This window comes from Tamandua tetradactyla, chromosome 8 (genome assembly GCF_023851605.1).
Source record: "Tamandua tetradactyla isolate mTamTet1 chromosome 8, mTamTet1.pri, whole genome shotgun sequence".
NCBI lineage: Eukaryota > Metazoa > Chordata > Mammalia > Pilosa > Myrmecophagidae > Tamandua > Tamandua tetradactyla.
In genome coordinates, this window is record NC_135334.1 from 55,716,451 (window position 1) to 55,737,377 (window position 20,927).

General features: G+C 37.9%; 1 long non-coding RNA gene across 1 annotated transcript in view; it reads right to left on the minus strand.

Annotated features, from left to right (window-relative positions):
- Nucleotides 1-19,491: 19,491 nt before the first annotated feature.
- LOC143644391 (uncharacterized) overlaps nt 19,492-20,927 on the minus strand; it is a 31,147-nt gene continuing 29,711 nt past the window's right edge. Inside the window, exon 3 of the long non-coding RNA XR_013156666.1 lies at nt 19,492-20,206. This is a non-coding gene — a long non-coding RNA (uncharacterized LOC143644391). The remainder of the gene's footprint in view (nt 20,207-20,927) is intronic.

Below are 20,927 nucleotides of genomic sequence, written 5' to 3' on the forward strand. Positions count from 1 at the left end.
CCAACAGAAAAAGTCTTTTGGAAAACATACAGTTTAGCTTTCATGACAAATATTTTGATGGCTCCATCAGAAATTACTACTTTGTTTGGGTTCATTTATTTCATGGCTATGAAATGTGTGTAATTTTTCGCTGCTTTGGGATCTGAGTTTCATTCAGTTTTAGTTCCAGAGTCAGGTTCCTATGGCAAAAGAAGAGGAAAGCATGAGAAAAATGGTGAGAGTGGCCAAGTCAAGGAACAACGAGCCAAAAGACCCTGGCAGACAGCCAGGGAGAGGAGGAGAATCTTGGTCATTTCCAAAACAGCATGTTCTCTAGGAAAAGATTTTAATCCAGTCTCTTTTATTTATAAGAGAGCTACCAAACTAAAGGGAAAATAGGGGGAGGGTGTTGTCAAGAAATAGTGAGGCTCAAAGAACACATTATAGGACCTATGATGTAGCAGGGCATTTAGGAGCTGCAGCTTGAGCTTCCACAGAAGAGAAAGGGTCTTTATCAGATGATACCACCATTAATATGATTCGGTGGCTGTGCACACAACAAATGTGCCCTTTCTTTTCTGCTCCCAATTGATTTAGAGTCTCAATATATGTGAACCAAATTTAAACTACTAAGCTTATCCTTTTGCAGTAGTTTGGTTAGCCAAGTTCATCCAGGACTAATAAGCTATTTCCCAGGAGGTAAGTCAAGAGGACCACAGAGTTTTCTCAGCAGAAACTGTGGGGAAAAGTATAATCTCTGAGAAGAGGATGGGTGTGGAATGTACACACGAAACTATCCAATACCTTTATGTAGTTCTGTCTCATTGTGGATCTATGTAAGTAATATAAAATAATTCAAGGCAGGCTCTTTTTCTTCAGAAAACTCAAGCCCTCCTTTGAAAGATCAGACTAAACAGAAAAACAGTACATCATTTAGAACTAAAAGAGAAACTGGTACAGCAAGGCAGAAAATGCTATAAGAAATCGAAAAACTGAGACCAAATGACCAGAGTACTAGGAGGGGCTTCCAGGAGTAACTTGGGCCTGATCTATGTCTGGAAGAATTGCTGAGTTTGGCTGCGGAGGATAAAAGCTACCCCTAGCAGGAAAAGAATGGAAAAGGTGAGGTTTCTTTGGTTCATAAATTCATTTATTCAGCAAATACTGCTTGAACTTTTCTATGTGATAGACCCTCTGCTGAGATGTGCAGATGCTCATGGGCGTGCCATAAATATTTGTTAAATGAATGAATGGAGAGTCTGAATAAAGTAAAGAGATTTGTGAGGTGCAAAATTAAGATGAAGCCAGGCAGGTGGTGGACTTTTAGGAAAGAGAAAACTATTAAGAGCTCTTAAATTAAGAAATGTCATGATGAAATTGACATTTAAAGACCATGAACTGGGCTGAGATGTACAGCCAGGAGACAGAGAAGCCAGCCAAAAGAAAATGGCCACAGACTACATGTGAATTATTGAAGACCTGGTCCAGGTTGTTGGCAAAGCGCAGAATGGAAAAGACTTACATGAATGATGTTCTCAAGGAAGAAGATAGAAGAGGATAAATCAGGGACACTTCTGAAGTCTTCATGCCATAGCCAGAAAAGGCAACGCATAGGTTAGAGGCAGGGGAACTAGGAGTAAAAAATGTGTCTGGGCAACTCCCTAGAGGTGATGTGGCAGGCACAGAAAGTGGTAAACACTTCAAGTCCTGGTTGTAATCCTGCTAATGACTTGGTTAGGGCTCTCCTTTTCTTGTCCCTTCCTTTTTTTTTTCCAACTCACCCATTTCTGGCTTAATTCGAATCATATGCAGAGAAAAGAATCAGGTCTAGCATCAGACTTCTCACATCTTTAGTGAATGATGAATCTGGTCTTGAAGATGATTGTTCTGAAACTGAAAGACACTTCTATATGACATATAACAGCTGGCTGGTGCTTCTAGAAAACATGATTCTTTTACTGGCATGTTGCTTAACTAACTGCAGCTCCTTTCAATGGAAATTACCACACTGAGTTAATGGCCTGGCTGAGCAGTGAGAGGGACGGGGAAGAGTGCCCAGTTACCGAGGATGAATGCCAGCATCATTCCCCCCACCCCAAGCAATCGCAGATTTGCTTGCTAGTCATCCACAGAGTAATATGTGCTCTGAGAGAATATTGCCAAGGAAAGATATTCAGAGTATAGCAGAAAAGCGCATTGGAGTCAGCTTGCTAAAAACTTAAATTTAAATTAACTTAAAAAGAAAATATTTTTAAATTATCACTCACTGCCAAAATACTTTCCTTTTCTCAAAGAAAAGTTTCCACCTTCTAAACCTATTAAGTCTCCTTCTTTGGTCAGAGTACAATACTGCAATGCCACATTCCTTCTGGTCCTATTTCATACCTCACTTTCCACCAGAAGGTAAGATGAGTGTTTTTATAGGGCCAGCCTCTGGAAACAAGCCCCAGAGGCACTATTCAAGGGCAGCAAAGGCTTTGTGTCACGCTTCCCCTACAGTTCACCATCAATAGAATTTTCCTTTTGAAGAGAATAATCTTAATACAAATGAAATTTGGAAACTATGCCAGTTAGGTTGTCCCCAACACTCGATAAGTCTAGTGGGAAAATGGAAATTTCAATTCTGCTGATGGAAAATTTCTGGATGATTTCCCTCAAGTGGGTTTTGGGGACCATAAAGTCTAGGTACCTTGGAGAATGATTGTCCTCTTTCATTTTGCATTACATTCTACAATAGATTCAAGCTCATTCTTAGAGTGAAATGAGAGTTTCCACGGTGGTGACTGTTAACAGTTAATCCATCCTCAGTGCATCCACAAAAGCCTAAAATACAAAGTCTGAATTTTGTCACTCAAGACTTTCCAAGACCTTACTCCAGCCTAAATATTCACGCTTTACCCCGACCCCAACCTCCTCATGTGGCTGTCCTTTGCCACCTCTTTGCACTTTCTCATCTTCATTATGCTGCCTAGAAATCCTTGCCACTTGATTCCAAATGTATACAATGCATCCAGTCTTTACTTCAAAATCTAAAATGTGGGTGTTGAGAAAGGGAAGAACCAGCATTTAATACCTGACAGGTGCTATACAATGTATTCTATTACTAACTCATTTAATGTCCCCAACACTATAATGTCGGCATTGCTATACCCATTTGAGGAAAGAGGTAAACGAGGCTTATTGAGCTAATGCAGATTTTCCTTGGGTGCACAGCTAAGATTTAAAACAGATTGTCCAAAGATTAAGCTTCTATTCTCTTTGATGATTCTTCTTTGACTTTTATTATTCTGTGCCTAAGATTAGCAGAATCAACTCTCTTGGCTGGTCTCGATGATGGTTTCTGCTTGCACCCGCAGTACCCCTCTTCACCACTGTACTCCCACCAATAACTCATTGAACACAGTTTCTGCAGAAAGTACATTTTTGCTTATGTTCTCTGTAGGTTTTTTAAAATTTTCTTCCTTACCAGTACTCCCGGGTGGGGCCTGTGCTGGTTCGAAGGTCAACCCAAAAGACTCCCCCAAATAAAATGCATCCAACCATATTTGAAAATATTAATAGCCAGTGACAGTCAGCCACATATAGCATCAAAAATATGGATTTCTAAAACCTTGTTATTTATGTATTGAAAGAGTATATATCAAAACTGTGAGCTGAACATATCGATGCAACCAGCACCCCCAAATGTGCCCTTGTGTTCCCTTCTCTTTTCTGCCCCCCCCCCAGATTAACCACTCTTCTGGTGTATAATATCCTAGGCTGGAATATATACTTGTGTTTGGCTTCTGTCAGTCAATATTACGTTTGTGAAATTCATCCATATTGTTGCAGGCTTTGTATGGATCAATCATGTTTATCGATGTTTAGTTAGCACTCTTTTGATTTGCTTAGCTTTCAGAATTTACAAAAATGTTTCACTTTCAAAAATTAGAAGAATTCCACCTAAGCAATACCCTAAGGGAGAAGCCTAAAGATTTAGAATTGGATAGTAGTTATGAACCCCTTGATCCAATATTTTTCAAACATTGTTGCATCCAATGATTGTCAGCATTTGTGTCACCATAGGCAAAGTCATTGACCTCATATGTAAAGTAAAAATGATACCTAACCCAGAGAGTTGTTGCCCAGATTACATGATATGATGTCTGTGCAAATTCCTAGCAGCATACTTAACACATAGAAGGGACTTGAGTATACTGTTTTTTTAATCTGAATAGGTTGTTGTGCTTGCAGGGCCAACCTCAATCAAGACTGGTAACTGGCACTGTAAATTACCAGTTAAAAGCAAGAGGCAGCCTGCATGTGCTATAAATAAAATTTGCCTTCATTTCTAAACACATGGATTCAGAACATCTAGCTTTCTCTCTTTCTACCTAAGGAATTCGAGGTGTAACATTTTGAACCTCAATGCTCTTTTGTTAGATGGGGTATTTGATCTATATACCTCATGGGATTGTCATGGTAACATACAATATACAGAAGTATTTTACAAAATCATATGCTTTTAAAATCCAAATTGTTAATATTAATATGGAAAAGATCATGGGCTACGTATTAGTTTTTGCATCACAATAACTTTTATAGAGAAGAAAAAATATTGGCACTGGTCAGGCTGGACAGTATTCTAATTGATTCTTAATATCAATGCATTACAGAAAACCTACAATATGCCAGTCACTGCTGAACATTCTACAAACACATTCGCAGATTCACTAAATCCTCACATCAACCAGGATTTAGAATGATGCCCATTTTCACGTGAAGAAACAGATCCAAAGAGCTAAGCATCTTGTCGAAGGTGACATGGCAATGGGTAGAACCCACACACAAGCCCAGATCTGTCTGGCTCCACAGCCCAGGCTCTTTGCATCCCATGGCACTGTCTTTGCAAAGTGAAATAACAGATGTTGCCCAAATTAAAATTACACAAATCTGTGATAAGCAGATTGGCATGGGCAGTGTAAAGTGGGTGGGACAGATGCTAGAGCTAGGCAGAGAAGTATGAGTACTGTCTGTGGGGAACCAGGACAAACAATCAAAGGACTGCTTATGAAAAAAAAAAAAACCTGTTGCTCTCAAAATGTTGAAACATTTTTTTAAAATAGAATCCTAATTTCCCTGCAATGAGAAGCAGAGGGAGATTTAGTGAAATACAATTAGTGAGGCAATCAGAAATGCTGTTAGAAGTGCCTGTTTCCAGGAAGACCCCCTAAGTATAAAGTGTGACCTTTAAGGAGACCTCATTTAAAGTGTGCCTGTTCAATCCAGTAATGTCCCTTTGGGTCATATTTTTAAATTACTTATAAACATGTCACAAAACTTATTAAAAGAATCATATAGAATAATTTCAACCCTCTTGGCTAATGTAGTCATAGAATATGTCAGAATAAAAAGACGCTTTATTGGGAAATTGCACTTTTTAAATACTAAGTAGAACAACTACAACAGCTCCATGGATTTAGCTAAGGTTGACTCTGAAAGGAGCAGAGAAATTAGTAATTCCACTCTACACCATCTGGTTAGAAAATCCTTCCTGAAAATACCACCAAAATGAAAATTTCAAACGTAGTAAAATGAGAGGAATCCTCCAGTAAAATCTGTGTTGAGTCTCCCAGAAAATATTTAGAAGAAAATATTATCTTTTCCAAATACTAATTAAGCATTTTAATGTTTTTAGTAATCATAAACACTAACTAATTTTTGTTGTAAATATTTTAATCGATGCCAAAAATTATATAGGAAAAATGTCATCACCCAAAATATAAACATTATTAGCACTTTGACGAAAATTATCTTGCACAAATATCTCTCTTCTCCTCTCCTCCCTCTCCCTCCCTGTCTCCTTTTTCTTCTACCTTCTCTCTCTCTCTTCCCCCCCTCCTACCCAATCACACACATAAAAACATACAATGTGTTAATGTTTGCATATGTAAACACTTGTGCCAGTTTGAAATTGTCATGTACCGCAGAAAAGCCATATTCTTTAATCCTCATTCAATATTGCTGGGTGGGATCTTTCTTATTGTTTCCATGGAGATGTGACCCACCCAACTTTGGGCGATATCTTTTGATTAGGTGGTTTCCATAGAGATGTGTCTCAAACCATTCAAGGTGGGGTTGCTTACTGGAGTTCTTTAAGAGAGAACCATTTTGGAAAAAGCTTCAGTTTCAACAGAACCCACACAACCAAAGACTTTTGGAGATACAGAAGGAAAACATTCCTGGGAAAGCTGTATGAAATAAGGAGAGAAAACTAGCAGATGTTGTCACCATGTGTTTTCCCAGCTGAAAAAGAAGCCCAGAACTGCCCCAGCCCTTTCGTTGGAGTTAAGGTATCTTTCTCTGGATGCTTTAATTTAGACATTTTCATGACCTTAAAATTGTAAACTTGCAACTTAATAAATTCTCTTTTTAAAAGCCATTCTGGGGTGGGCCACGGTGGCTCAGCAGGCAAGAATGCTTGCCTCCCATGCCAGAGGACCTGGGTTCGATTCCCCGTGCCTGCCCATGTTGAAAAAAAAAAAAGCTATTCTGTTTCTCCTATATTGCATTCCAGCTGCTTACAAAACTAAAACAGCATTATACATGTTTGATTAAAGTATTGTAACAGGTGATAAATGTGACACACATTTCAAAGAAAGAGTCAGTGAGACATTTAGAGTTTTGATGCTGTGAGATAAAGGAAGTAAAGATGACTTTAACATTTCTAGACTAAAAAGACACCTGAAACAGAGCTGGGGAATCCAGGTGGGGAACAAGTTTGCAGAGGGAGACCATGAATGATGTCTGATTCAAGCTAGGTAGATTTTGAGATGTGAAAAAGATATTCATGTAGGTTCTGCAGCTGGAGATTTGAAACAGCATGGGACCCAGGAACTCAAGTAAGTTTGCAACTTTTGGAATCATGAACTTTCTATATCATTAGGAGTGATTTTTGGCTTGGGATGTGATAAGGCAAAAGTTCTAGGCTTTCAAGAAATAAAGCATATCCATCCATCCATCCATCTATCCATCCATCCATCCAATAAATATATATTGGGGGTGTCTAATATGCACATGACAGGAATATAATGCTAACATTGATCTGGGATAAGAAGAATCCATTTGATACGAAACTTAAATGATCTGTTACTACCTCTAAGAACATATTGATGAAATTGTGTTTCTGACCCACATCTGGTCTGTATTGTGATTTCCAACTGATGATTATCCAAATGGGCTGCATAAAAACAATGACAAATGCTCTACTTAATGAGCCTCAAAGCAATTACAGCACATGCACATCAAAAGATTCTATTGCATTTAATCATCAGAGAGATAATAAACAAAAATGCACTCTGGTGACTAAATGAACTTGATAAATTATCTGGTGACTAAATGAACTCGATAAATCAATAACAAGCTAATTTCCAGAACAGATTTTGAAGACTACAGAACTCTGATATGACATGATTCTTGGTTAATTGTTCAGTTCTGACAGAATGAGGGGAAATAATGGAAAGAGCACTTAGCTAGGATTTAGGAAAACTGAGTTTTTATTTGTGTTCTCCATTCAACTAACTTCATGATTTTTGTCATCATTTATAATTCCTGAACCTCAATTTCATAACTGCCAAACAACACTAAAAATTTATTTAGTGATGTGTTGATGAAAATAAGATACTGCAGGTAGAAAGTGTGTATTTGTTAGGGTTCTCTAGAGAAACAGAATCAACAGGGAATACTCACAAATATAAAATTTATAAAAGTGTCTCAAGTGACCATGGGAAGGCAGAGTCCAAAATCCACAGAGCAGGCTGTGAAGATGATGATTCCGATGGAGGGTCTATACAAATTCCACAGGAGAGGCTCACCAGCCAAAGCAGAAAGAGAATCTGTCTCTTCTGAATCCTCCTTAAAAGGCTTTCAGTGATTAGGCTGAGCATCACTTATTGCAGAAGACACTCCCCTTGGCTGATTACAAATGGAATCAGCTGTGGATGCAGCTGATGTGATCATGATTTAATTCTATGAAATGTCCTCATTGCAACAGACAGGCCAGCATTTGCCCAACAGACTTGGCCAAGTTGACACATGAACCTGACCTTCACAAAGTGTTTCAGTGTCTGCAGATTTCTTTTGCCAATGCATGAAGGGGTGTGTGTGTGTGTGTGTATGTGGCAAAGAGAGCAGACCTGAGTGCCAAGGAACCACACCACAGTTTCAACATAATTTTGGAATATTTCCTTACTGCACTTCAAAATTTAGACCTCAAACTTGCAGGCTCAGTTCAGGGAGGAGAGATCCCTTTCTCAATGGCAAATTCAGGTATACAGGTGAATAAGGTAGGAACAAAACTGGAATTCTAATATTCTAATGTATTATGAGACATAATGACCAGAGAAAGTAGAATACTTGAAGTAGAAATGTCTATTACAGTCTCTCCCTTTCAGTACACTTTCATGAGTAGACAGACATTAACAATGCTATTTTAAAAGATGGAATTAGAACTTGAGAAATTACATAAAATCAGAAACGTGACCACTTAGCTATAGGCCAAGCTGCTCTGCAGACATTTCATAATAGAGAAGGTTTTGTCTTGGATAAGATTCTACTCCCTTGGATGACACCTGGATGGCTATTTAGAAAGGAAGTTGGCATCTAAAGGCAGGTCTGGCCTTTGTCCCAGCTCCTGGTGTGGGACTCTAAACTTTTGAAATTTCCTGAGTGATAGGAGTATCCTTGTTATTCACAATGGGCCTTCTAAACTATATCTGATCATTTGTGCTAATTAGATGATTCAGAATGAGGATCATGGGATTATAAACTTGGTGTTTTTATATCATCCTTACCTTCAGGGAGATGAAGGAGACTGGTGATTGAGGTCAACCGTGACCACCTCCATTAAATTGATGACTATTAGGTGACTTGTGGCCTCAGAAAGAAATCTCCTAACAAAGATGTTATTTTTTCATAGCTGCTCTTTTGAACAGCAATTGCATTCCTTGTCCTGTAATACTAGTGACCAAGACTGGTTTTCCTTCTCTTGACCAAGTGGCCATCTTCATTCCTTTCATGCTCCTCCCTCTCCCTCCCCAGTCCTGACAACCTTGAAACTCATCCTGCCCCTGTGGGCTTCAGGGCAAAACTCGGACTGCTGGACAAAAAAAGAAAACAGGCAATGTCATACCCTCACTGTTCTAAGTATCAATCTTCCCCTGACCTCTCCTCCTCTCTCCCACTCACCCCACCCCTCACACTATCCCGACACCTGAGAGGCTCCTAACAAGAAAGTTCCAGATCCCCTTCCTCCTCTCTCCCAGCCCTTGCAGGTGGCCTAATTACCACAGAGGAAAACATTTGAACAAATCGCAATCTCAGGAAATCCCTCACCCACCCAGGGAACCAATGCCCCTTGCTATCTTCCAGTGCTTTTCCTCCAACCCAGTCCCAGTCCACAAAAACTTTGGTGTCATTTCCATGCAATTGAGTTCTACTCTCTCTCTCCTCTACTGAAAGCAGTCCTTGAATAAATTTATCCTTGACTGCTTAACATTGTCCAGTGTAGGTTTTTTTTTATGCTATCTGAAATTTTTATATAGTCAATATATTTTCTTTCAATTAAATGAGAAAAATTATTTATTAGATTGTTATGTGATGATTATTTATTTGAATATCATTTTCTACTAGTTTTCTGATTTCTGTGTGGGGTATTTTGTTCTTTTTTTGTCTTTTTTTAAGTGTTTTTCATCTTCTTTTTTGTTTTCTAAATTTTAATACATTTTTTTTCATGACCAATTCATACGGTTTTGCAGACATTTGGCCAAATTTCATGACTCCATAAATTGAAAGAAATGCAAAACTTCATTATGCCTTCCACGTTTGACACTCAAAAACAAATGTATTTTAATATAATTTATCAGACATTTGTGGTGGTTTGGAGCTATTGCACCCCCAGAATAAATATGCTATTAAATTTTCCATTCCTGTGAGTGAGCTTTGTAAACAGGACTTTTTGAAGGAGTTACTTCAGTTAAGGTGTCACCCAGCTGAATCAGGTTGGAGCTTCATATTCTGAAAGCCTTACCTGGAAGGTCACAGGATAGAGAGAAAGTTGGGGAGAGGGATTCCAGAAACTGAGCATTAACAGAATGTGGGAGGGAAGACAGAAGCCAGGACAGGCCACCAAGTTCACTGCCTTGTGAAAAACCAAGGATCCATGATCAGCCCTAGAAATCCACTGTCTTCTGGGAGAAAGCATCATCTTTGATGACGTCTTGATTTTAGACTTCTCCTAGCATGAAAAGCAAGAGCCAATAAATTCTCATTGTTTAAGCCAAGCCATTTCCTGGTATTTGTGTCAGCATTGAAGAAATTAAAACAGAAAATCTAAGCCTCTTCAAATTCGTACTTTGTTCTGTTTCAAATGGTCCATTATGTCTTCATTTCTAGAGTTTCTGTCTCCTTTCATTAATTCTTTCTTGTTTTATACATTCAATCACTTTAACTGTTTATTAAATTAATATATCTGCTTTATTACTGATAAACATCTTTCTTAGGAAGGGAAAGGAAACACTGGTATCTCTGCTGAAATACCATTTAGAAAAGCCAAATGTAGTTAAAATTTTAGTTTACAAATTTTCAATTACATAATCTATATATCATGACTTCCAGTTCATAATTTCCATTAGAGTGAATATCCACCATTTTCAAACACTTCTGCATCTGCATCTCTAGCACAAAGAGCTGCCAATTTGGTTTACATACATTCTTCCAATTCAATTTCTAGATCATCAGATGTGATTTAATTATCTTTGATATTTATGTGATAACTGGAAGAATATAAAGTATATCGAGAAAAGATGATTTAAGTGATTTATCTGACTTTTGCATCATCTAGACATACTTTTATTGTGCCAATAAAACAACTGGAAATTTGCAAAATCTTGGCTAAAACTTCAGTTTCTCTGTTCAGCATTACACTGCACCATCTGCTCAAAAATGGAATACAGTTTTCAATAATCCCACTTTTCTTGATCACAGACAATAAAACTACATATATAATTTCAAATAATGTCTTTTCCCATCCATAAGATGAACATAAACCATAAAAATATCTTAAAAGTTATTTTACATTTAAAGTAAATTTCTAAAATGAGTGAAACAGTTGAAACTTTGTTGTTTTTTTACTATTTTAGTACTGAAATGGGCAGACTTATTTTTTAATAAAGTTCTGAACTTCTTTCATACCAATTGGCATCTAATGTAATAATAATTGTGATAAGTAGCAAGATTAATTAATAGTAAAAATGATAATATAAACTCATTGGTTTATGCCAATTACCTTAGGTTGCCACAGAGACTGCTGTGAATTGGATTCCTGCCACGGTGACATCTGTGAAACATTTACAGTTTATCTGCTAGTTTCCCTAAGTCATGGTCAGTGGCAAAATTGTTCAAAGGATCACTTATGTGTTATCATTTATCACTTATTATTTATCATTGTGTTTTAGGTGAAATATCAGTTCATCATCCTGGAATGTGTTTTGATGCTACACAAAAGTCAGTACAAAAAAACAAGCAATTTGTATTTTGGGTAAAAAAATCAAATTGATTATTTAAAAAAAAATACGAGTTAGTGGCTTATTTAATGTTAGTAACAAAGTTTGGATGTAAATGAGATTTGTCTTAGTTTGCCAAGCTGTTATGACAAATACTACACGACAGGTTGGCTTAAACAATGGGAATTTATTAACTCATGGTTTTGAGGCTAGAAGTCCAAAATCCAAGATTTAGCAAGGTGATGCTTTCCCTTCAAAGTCTGTTACACTGTGGTGTTGGCTGCCAGTGATCCTTGGGCTTCCCTGGCTTGTGCTTCAGCCTCAAGTCACATGGCAGTGCCCTCTCCTTTTCTTCCAGTTGTGTTTAATTCAGCTTCCTGCTCCTCCCTGTAGCTTTCTCTGACTCTAGATGCTGGTTTCTCTCTCTTTATAAGGCCTCCCGTAATCTGAATTAAAGTCCATCTTCATTCAGTTGGGTCACATTTTAGCTAAAAATAACATCTTTAAGAAGTCCTATTTACAATGGATTCACACCCGTAGGAATGCAGATTAAGATTAAAAACGTGTTTTTCCAGGGGGTACATAACGCAATCTAACACAACATTTAAATTGTAGCATTAAAATGGAAAGGGCTAAATGCTTACATATTTCTATAAGAATGGTACTCATGTTTGACTTAAATGTCATGGTCCAAATGAAAACTATTTGCTGTTACATATAAGGAAAAATTTTAAAGAGAAAATGAAACAGTATTACAGAAAGCAATTGACAAAAATAAAAATTTGGGAAATATATTCATACACTTTTTAGATAGTTTTGAATATTGTGAACAGTACTGCTCTAAACATCCTTGAACATCTGTACTGGTGCACATACACATGGATTTACTAGGATGTATAATAAGAGTAGAACGACAAAATCATGCATTTTCAGCTGGATCAGATAATGTTAAATGACTGAGCCAATTTACACTCCCACCTACAGCAAGTAAGGTCTTCTTTTTGTTTGCATCCTTGATAATACTTGGTATTGCCTGCCTACCACTTTGGTGTAGTTATGTGGTTTCTTTGTTCTTTTTCTTGATTGCTAAAGAGTTTGTGCATTTTTCATGTTTACTGGCTGTTTGGATTTCCTCTTCTGTTCTTTATTCTATTGAATTCCCTGTTTTATTCTTATTGTTTTGTAGCATGTATTTATATTTTCTTGGTACAAGCCTTTTGTCAGTTGTATGTGTTACAACTATCTTTTTAGGTGTTTTTTTCATTTTTTCTTTAGGTAACTTTGGATGAGGGTTTTTAAATGATTGGTTGATTTTTTTAAATCTTTTCATTTCTTGTTTGTGCAATATTTCCCTTTTAGTAACACTCTGACCCTGACTCTGAGTTCTCCACCATTTCTCACCAGGCTAATTCATGGCCCTGTGCCAGCACTATCTATTCCCATGGCAGATCTGGAAGCTCTCACCAAACCTGACAAGCCCCACCTGTAAACCCTGGCATTTGCTGCCCAGGAGATGGGATCAATAGTCCAATGGTATATACTTGTTGGTTTAGTTTCACAAATTCCTTTAACATCTATGTTCTAGTTTGCTAGCTGCGGGAATGCAACACACCAGAGACGGATTGGCTTTTAATAAAAGGGGATTTATTTTGTCGGTTCTTCAGAGGAAAGGCAGCTAACTTTCCACTGAGGTTCTTTCTTACGTGGAAGGCACAGGATGGTCTCTGCTGGTCTTCTCTCCAGGCCCCTGGGTTCCAACAACTTTCCCCGGGGTGACTTCTTTCTGCATCTCCAAAGGCCTGCGCTGAGCTGCTAGTGCCGAGATGAGGAATGCTGAGCTGCTTAGCAGTGCTACGTTGCAATCTCTCATTTAAGCACCAGCCAATTAAGTCAAACATCACTCATTGCAGCAGACACGCCTCCTAGCCGACTGCAGATGTAATTGGCAACAGATGAGGTTCACGTACCGTTGGCTTATGTCCGCAGCAACAAGATTAGGTATGCTCACCTGGCCAAGTTGACAACTGAATCTGACTAACACAATCTAGTTCACAGATATCTCAGTGACCATTGCCAAAAGAAGAGGAAAATTAACATGAATTGGACAAGGAGGTCTGCAACAGAACAGGCCAACATGCAGAAGATAAAAAGAAATGAGAATCAAAGAGAGCTGGATGCCAAAAATTCACATGAATTCTTAAATGGGGATGTTCATTAGAGAATACAGCAGCCAATCAATGTAACAAAGAGCTTGACCTAATAAGAAAATCACCCATGCAAATTAACTTAGTGTCATAAGTACAACAACAAAAGTAAGCTCACAACGCAGAAGCTTTCAGAAGAAATGAATGAAAAAGACTAGGTAAGTCTTCCTAAGAAGGTGATTATATTAATTTACCATTGCTACTGTAACAAATTACCACAATTTAGTGGCTTAACAACAACACAGCTTTCTTATCCTACAGTTCTGGAGGAAAGAAAACGAAAATGGCTTTCACTGGCCTTTCACTGTTCTTTTGCCTTTTCTAGCTTCTAGAGCCTGTCTATGTTCCTTGGGTTATGGGGCGTCTCTCTGATCAAAGCCTGCAGGGTAGTATATTCAAATCTCTATTTGATCCTGACATTCAAAAGTCCCCCCTTATGAGGACACTTGTGATTGTATTAAGCTCATTTGATTATACGGAATAATATCCCCATCTCCAGAGACATAACTAAATCACAGCTGCAAAATCCCTTTTTCCCTGTAAGGTAACAAACTCACAGGCTTTGGGGGTTAGGACATGTACATCTTTGGGAACCATATTTTGCCTGCCACAGTGATGATCTAAAAACGTGAAGAACGAAAGGAGTAAAATAAGGAGACAAAGCTGAAGAGGAGGGTAGCGTGAAGTATAAATGGAGTTATAGGAAAGCATGAAAACAGAAATAATGTAATTAGAGGGGATATTTGAGAAATCAGATATCAAAAAAGTAGCAAGAGACAAAGCTGGAGAGATAGTCACGGGTAAGATTATAGACATACAGGGTCAGTCCTCACAAAGGGTTTTTATTTTTACCCTAAAATGAGTCAGTGGGTATGAGAAGTGGGATCGCCCATAGTGAGCACTGAAGTGATTTAAGATCATCCTTGTGTATGAAAAAGACAATTCTAATACTAGCAGGAAGACCTGACTTCCAAGGAGAACAACCAGGGGCTCAATCAACAAATTAACAATGGCACTGAAAGGAAGAGCTCAAGGAATAAGCAACAAAACTTAGTGATTGATTAGTTAAATGACAAATCAGCTAAAATTGCCTATCAAGCATTATCTTCATGTCTGAGACAGAAATGTGATTATAAGAACAATTGATTATATTATTAGAAGACAATGTCAGCATCTGGTAATGTTTTGTTAAAGTGAAGATATTCTATTATATTCTAGGAAAATGTCATGGTTGATTGGTAGGAAATGATGTGGGCTTCTCATTACTGAAGACCCTCAGGGGAATTTCAAAAATCAGCAGTTAAGATTGCTTTTGTGGTACCTCCGAGTTGCAGAAAAAAAAAGGAGGGCTTTATGAGGATCCTAAGAAACAGAACAGTGGAAATCTTCAACTGTAAAATCAAGTTAAAATGAGGAAAAATGTCACAGTCATTTAGTGCTAGGCAATGCATACTAATCACAGTGTTAGGCACTGACCAATGTAATACAAGATACAATTAAAAAATTAGAAATATCTATGACAACTTTTATTGAATATGATGTTAGGCTTTAGCAAAAATACTTTACATTTGTGTACCATTTAATCTTCATATGTATCTGATGTGGTGCATGTGTACTTATGAGCATTGTTATCTGTATTGGTTTGTTAATGCTGCCAGAATGCAATATAGCAGAAATGGAATGGCTTTTTTTTTTTCGCATGGGCAGGCACTGGGAATCAAACCCGGGTTTCCAGCATGGCAGGCAAGAACTCTGCCTACTGAGCCACCATGGCCTGCCTGGAATGGTTTTTAAAAAGGAAATTTATTAAGTTGCAAGTTTACAGTTCAAATGCCATAAAAAAATGTCCAAACTAAGGCATTCAAAGAAAGATTCCCTGACTCAAGAAAGGCCGATGGGTCTAGAACACCTCTGTCAGCTGGGAAGGCACATGGCTGTCATCTGGTGGTCCATTGGCTTCTCATTGCAAACAGTTTTCCCAGGGCATATTCTCTATGCATCACCAAGTGTCTGGGTCTCATGTTGGCTCTCTCCGTCAGCTCTGAAGCTTCTTCCAAAATGGTTCCCTCCTAAAGGACTCCAATAACCAGATTAAAACCAAATTTGAATGGGTGGGTCAAATCTCCATGGAAACCATCTAATCAAAAGGACTCACCCACAACTGGATAGGTCATATCTCCATGGAAACAACTTAATAAAAAAGACCCCACCCAAAAATATTGAATCAGGATTTAAAAGCATGACTTTTCTGGGGATACACAGCAACCTTAAATTGGCACACTATCTTAGGATAAAGTGCCTGGGACTCAGAAAACTGAAATATCTTATCCAAATTCACACAGTAGGGATGACAGAATTCAAACTCAGACTTCTCAGACTCCAACAACTGTTCTCGTAGGGAAAGAAAGGCAAGTTACATCCCTCTTTACTACCAGGTCTCACTTGGTGCAGGTAATGAACTAAACAGTAGTTGTGATATAAAATACAAAGAACATAGCCAAGAGACTCAGAATTGCATCTCCAAACAGCCAATGTCTAGCTTACCTAGAGCAAGTCTTTACCCTCTCTGGGTATCATTTTCCTCATCTGTAAATTAGCTCTGTTTCCCATCCAGTGACCAATTGGACCAATTGATTAGTCTATCAAACGTCTTACCCTTTTATGATTATTCCTTTCACCATTCCCCTAAGATCATGGGGTTCAATTCCTGTCCCACATCTCATATCCCAGTGGATGGATGGTGACCACTGACTCTGCAGTATAATTTGGCTTGTAAAATATCAAACAATAAGACTCCTAAAGTCCCTTCCAGATCATAAAGCGTACTAATGTGCTGCGGCTGACAATGTTTGCTTTTGGTTCAAACTGTAAATGTATTCAGCTGTGAAAGAGAATTGCTATTTACTGAGACACTTTTGAAGGTGCGTTTCATTGTGTGCAAAGAAGAAATTCCACTTAACTAAAGAAAGAAAGCTGGATAGAATTTCCTGTCTGTGGGAGAGACTAAAGAAATGCTTAAGTGTAAGGACAATGGAATGCAGATAAAATAGATTTATTCCAGAACTTTGAGACATCTTCATACTCTGGAATTAGTTATAAACAGTAGGAAGAAAGAAATGAAGTCTTCCTGGAGTGAACCCAGAAAAAGTAATTTGACATTCACAAAATGCTTTAGTTCTGAATTCCCCAAAATTGAACTGTTTATTTTACTTGGAAATTTCATTTCATTTAACAATCGTTGCCAGTGACATGGAAGTAGCAGGTGGGCTTTTAAAGGTAAACCCTGAAGTAAAGAAAGCTATTATATGAGGGAATCACACTCTGTGACAAGCTGAAAAGCAATATCTTCCTGCAGTAGAAGTGTATGACAGGATTTGGGGCTGTTAAAAACAATTGAAGTTCCTCGTAATTGGAAAATTGCCTCTTCACACAGTCCATCAGACACTCACTTGACTGTACTTAATGAGAGATGCTGATGAACAGCCACAGAGGTGTCATTGGTGTGACATTCCATTTAAAGTCACCCCGAAACAGACAGCATGAGCTTTCCAAGGGGAGGCATAACTATTGGGCTGGAAGCAGGCAAGATTATGGTGCAGAACCTAACAACGTGGGAGAGAGTTCTACAGCCCAGTGACTTAGGGATACGATGACACTCAGTGGCAAATAGTGTTCTTGCTGCTTGCAGATGGATTTTGTGTCCCTCTTCCAACACCTCCCCAGGCCTGCCTGCCCCCTAGAGAAAGAGTGTCGAACATAGAAGCAACATATACTTATATGTGAAGGAACATTTAAGTGAAAAGAAAAAAAGAAGTCCTGTGTAATGGCATGAAAACTATGCAAGAAATCAGAGGAACAACTATACGGGTGGTTTCTTGTCATTCTGGCCTCTGCCTCATCATCATCAATCAGGGACTTGCATTAGATAATGTCAAAATAGGCTCTGAATGTTTATTTCTGTGATCTAGTAATTGCTTATTTTATTTGGAGACAATGGATTTAAAAAGAAAAAAGTATATAGGAATTGGCAATAAAAAAATTTTTTTTCAAGAAATATAGAAAAGGATGGGCTCTAATTTGAGTAAGGGAGGCTGACAATAACTGACATTTTTCCTACTGACTGACTCAAATCCACCTTCCTGTCTCCATTCTGTCAGCTGCCTCACTATTCATTGTCTCAACCATCGCAGAACTTCCCCACGCATCTCCCAACCTTTATTCTTATCACACTGAAGCCAAAGATATATTTTCCAAATGCAAATCTGCTCACGTCACTCCCTTGCTTACAAATTGTAAATTGTGAACTGTTGTCCTCAAAATAAAATCCAAACACCTGACATGTTGCACAAAGCCTTTTGTGACATGGTCCCAAAGGAGTGCCACCGGCAGTGTCGCGACTAGGGGGAAAATGTCCTAGGACTGGGAGTTATTTTTATCTGAGAAATTCTGAGAAAGTATTCTTGGGACAGACAACAAGATTCATGTATAAAAAGAGGTATATAAGAACAGGCAAAAATATCTAGCATCATATTTGAAGGGTCGAGAACAAAAGCATGAGACCCAGAAACAAATTAGAAAAGTCTGAAGCTGGACAGACAGAACTGCTACAAGAACAAGTAAAGGAGAGGCTTCTAGAGGAAGGTTCTGTAAGGTGGGGGCAGAAATTTTCATTTCCATGCTGCCTCATGTCTGTTGTGGGACAGAAAGTGACAAAGTAGAGAAAGCAGGAAGAACTGAATACTGCATTCCTTTCCAGCCTCAACTTCTACTTCTTGCCCACACCCGTGCTATTCTCTAACCACACTGATCTACTCTGTAGTCACTGAAAAATACTCCTTGCTCTTTCACATGACTGTGCTCATGCTGTTCCCTCTCTAAAGTAGACTTTGCTTTTCTCTTTTTATTCAAACTTCAAGATTTAGTATAGATCTGAAAAGCTGCAGGCACCTGTCCACAACCCCTGAAACAGTTCATTGTTTCTTGTTTGTGTTTCCGCTAGAGTTCATACACAACTAAGGGATTTCACATACCACGTAGCATTATTATTTGCTATCACAGCTGTCTCCACATTAGAATGTGAGTTCCTGAAGGATAGAGATGAGCCTTTTTCCATATTCTTAAAAAAAGAAAGAGAGACAGGGACGGAGGAAGGGGGTTAAGAGAGGAGAAGAGAGACTGAGACTCATAAAAGGGTTTTCTTTCTCAGAGATTGAACTAAAGAGATTAAAATAGAGCTCTGCATTAAGTATAATTATTTTTCTGGCTTCAAATAACCTCTGGGATTTTATTCTGATTTAAAATAGCTATACCAAAAATAAACATTTTCTAGATAAAAAGAATATTTATCTACTAAGAAGGAGAACCTCATGGAAGAAAAAGATGAGGAAGCTACAACCCTGGAGATCAAAATCTTGGAGATGTGAGGTACATAGCAACATTCCTTGGGCATCATTTAAGATTTTAAGAAATGGCTTTAGGCTATCTCCCAGAGTGAGGTGACTTAGGCTGCCTTGTCCATCTCCCTGTGAATTTTCTATTTGGAAGGGTATGAGTAAACAGTAAAGACAGCTGGAGTTGGATCTGGTACTGCTTATGTCACATTAATACTTTCCTTTGGCTGAGAGACTACATATCTAGAAATCTGGATTTTGGGGAGAGAAAGAATTCAGAAAGACATGAATATTAAAAAATCCTAAACTTGATGGGTTTTTGATTGCTGCATTATCTTTCTGGAATGAGGTTAATGTTTCACTGTGAAGAAGAATTTAATTTAAATAAATTCAATTCTGCAAACATTTATTAAGTTTCTACTGGGATAAAAGTCATTGTGCTAAATTGGAATTATAAAGAATAGTCTGGAGTCATTTTTGAAGGAATGGATGAGGCAATATAGCAGAATGATTAAGAACTTTAGCTTTGGAGCCAGATAGATGTGGTTCATAGCCTGAATCTGCCATTATTCTGTTACATATTTTGTAGTATTATTATAAAATTAGATGATTAAAGTCTATGAATCAGTGTGATTTCAATTGCAGATAAGAAAATACCCAACTAAAGGTGGCTTAAACTTTATGGTAACAAAATATCTCACATTACAGAGAAATCAAGAGTAAAGGCGGTACTAGGTACTAGGTACTGGCGTGCCATATGGCCAGTAATGCCAACAAGGACCATGGCTTTCCAGTGTTTCAGCTCTGCTTTCCTCCGCGTTCATCTTCATACCAGTCACTTCAAGATTTTGTTGTTGTTCCAGCAACAAAACCTTCACAATCCAAAAGAACAAGGAGAGCAACGTCTCCTTCTGTTCCTCTTTTTTTAATAGGAAAAAATAATTTCCTTTCCCAGAAGGAAGACAGCTTCAGGTCTCCAAGATTTGTCTCCAGGTTCTGTTGGTTGGGAACAGGACACATGCGCATGCTCTAGTTGCATGGCAGCATGACTGCCTGGCACGTTGAAACCTCTATCATAGGAGGCAGACACTGCCTTCAAAGAAAAAGAGAGAAGAAAATAGCTTTTAGATAAACAACCAATGCATAGCCCATAAAAGATTTAGATGAGTGATGACAGCTATTATCTCAAATTTATTTCATTTTGGTATTTTATATATTCTCTAAAGAGAATGAATATGTATATTATAATAACAGTGAACTTTCATTTGACAATCTACTGTGTGCTAGCATTTTCATGTATTTCCTAAATTTATTTTAACAAGCACCTACAAAATAAGTAATGTTAATGTTTCCATTTCAAAGATGAAAGATGAGGCAGAGTGCATAAGAAATTGCCAAAAATTATGTAACTAGTAAGTGGGGCTAAGAATCTATCCTGGGTAATCTGACTTGAAAAATCAGTAATATGTAATCACTCATCTATGAGATGAAAAAACACATCCCTTAATAATCAGTTTTTTTCTTTGGAAGCACTATAACAAAGCTGAATCATCATAAGAATCAACAAATGGACTTTGAAACTTTTACAAATTGCCTCCAATACAGAGTTCCATAAGTTTACCCCATATTCTTGAGGACATAAAATTAGTGGGACGCTCACTAATTTTAGAAACATTAAATCCATTATTTGAGTCCCAATTTATTCACTTACAAAATATATAAACTTGGGCAAGGTACCCAAACTTCTCCAAACCTCATTTTCCTGATCTGAAAAACTGGTAGAATAATGATCGATTTGTGTGATTGTATTAAGG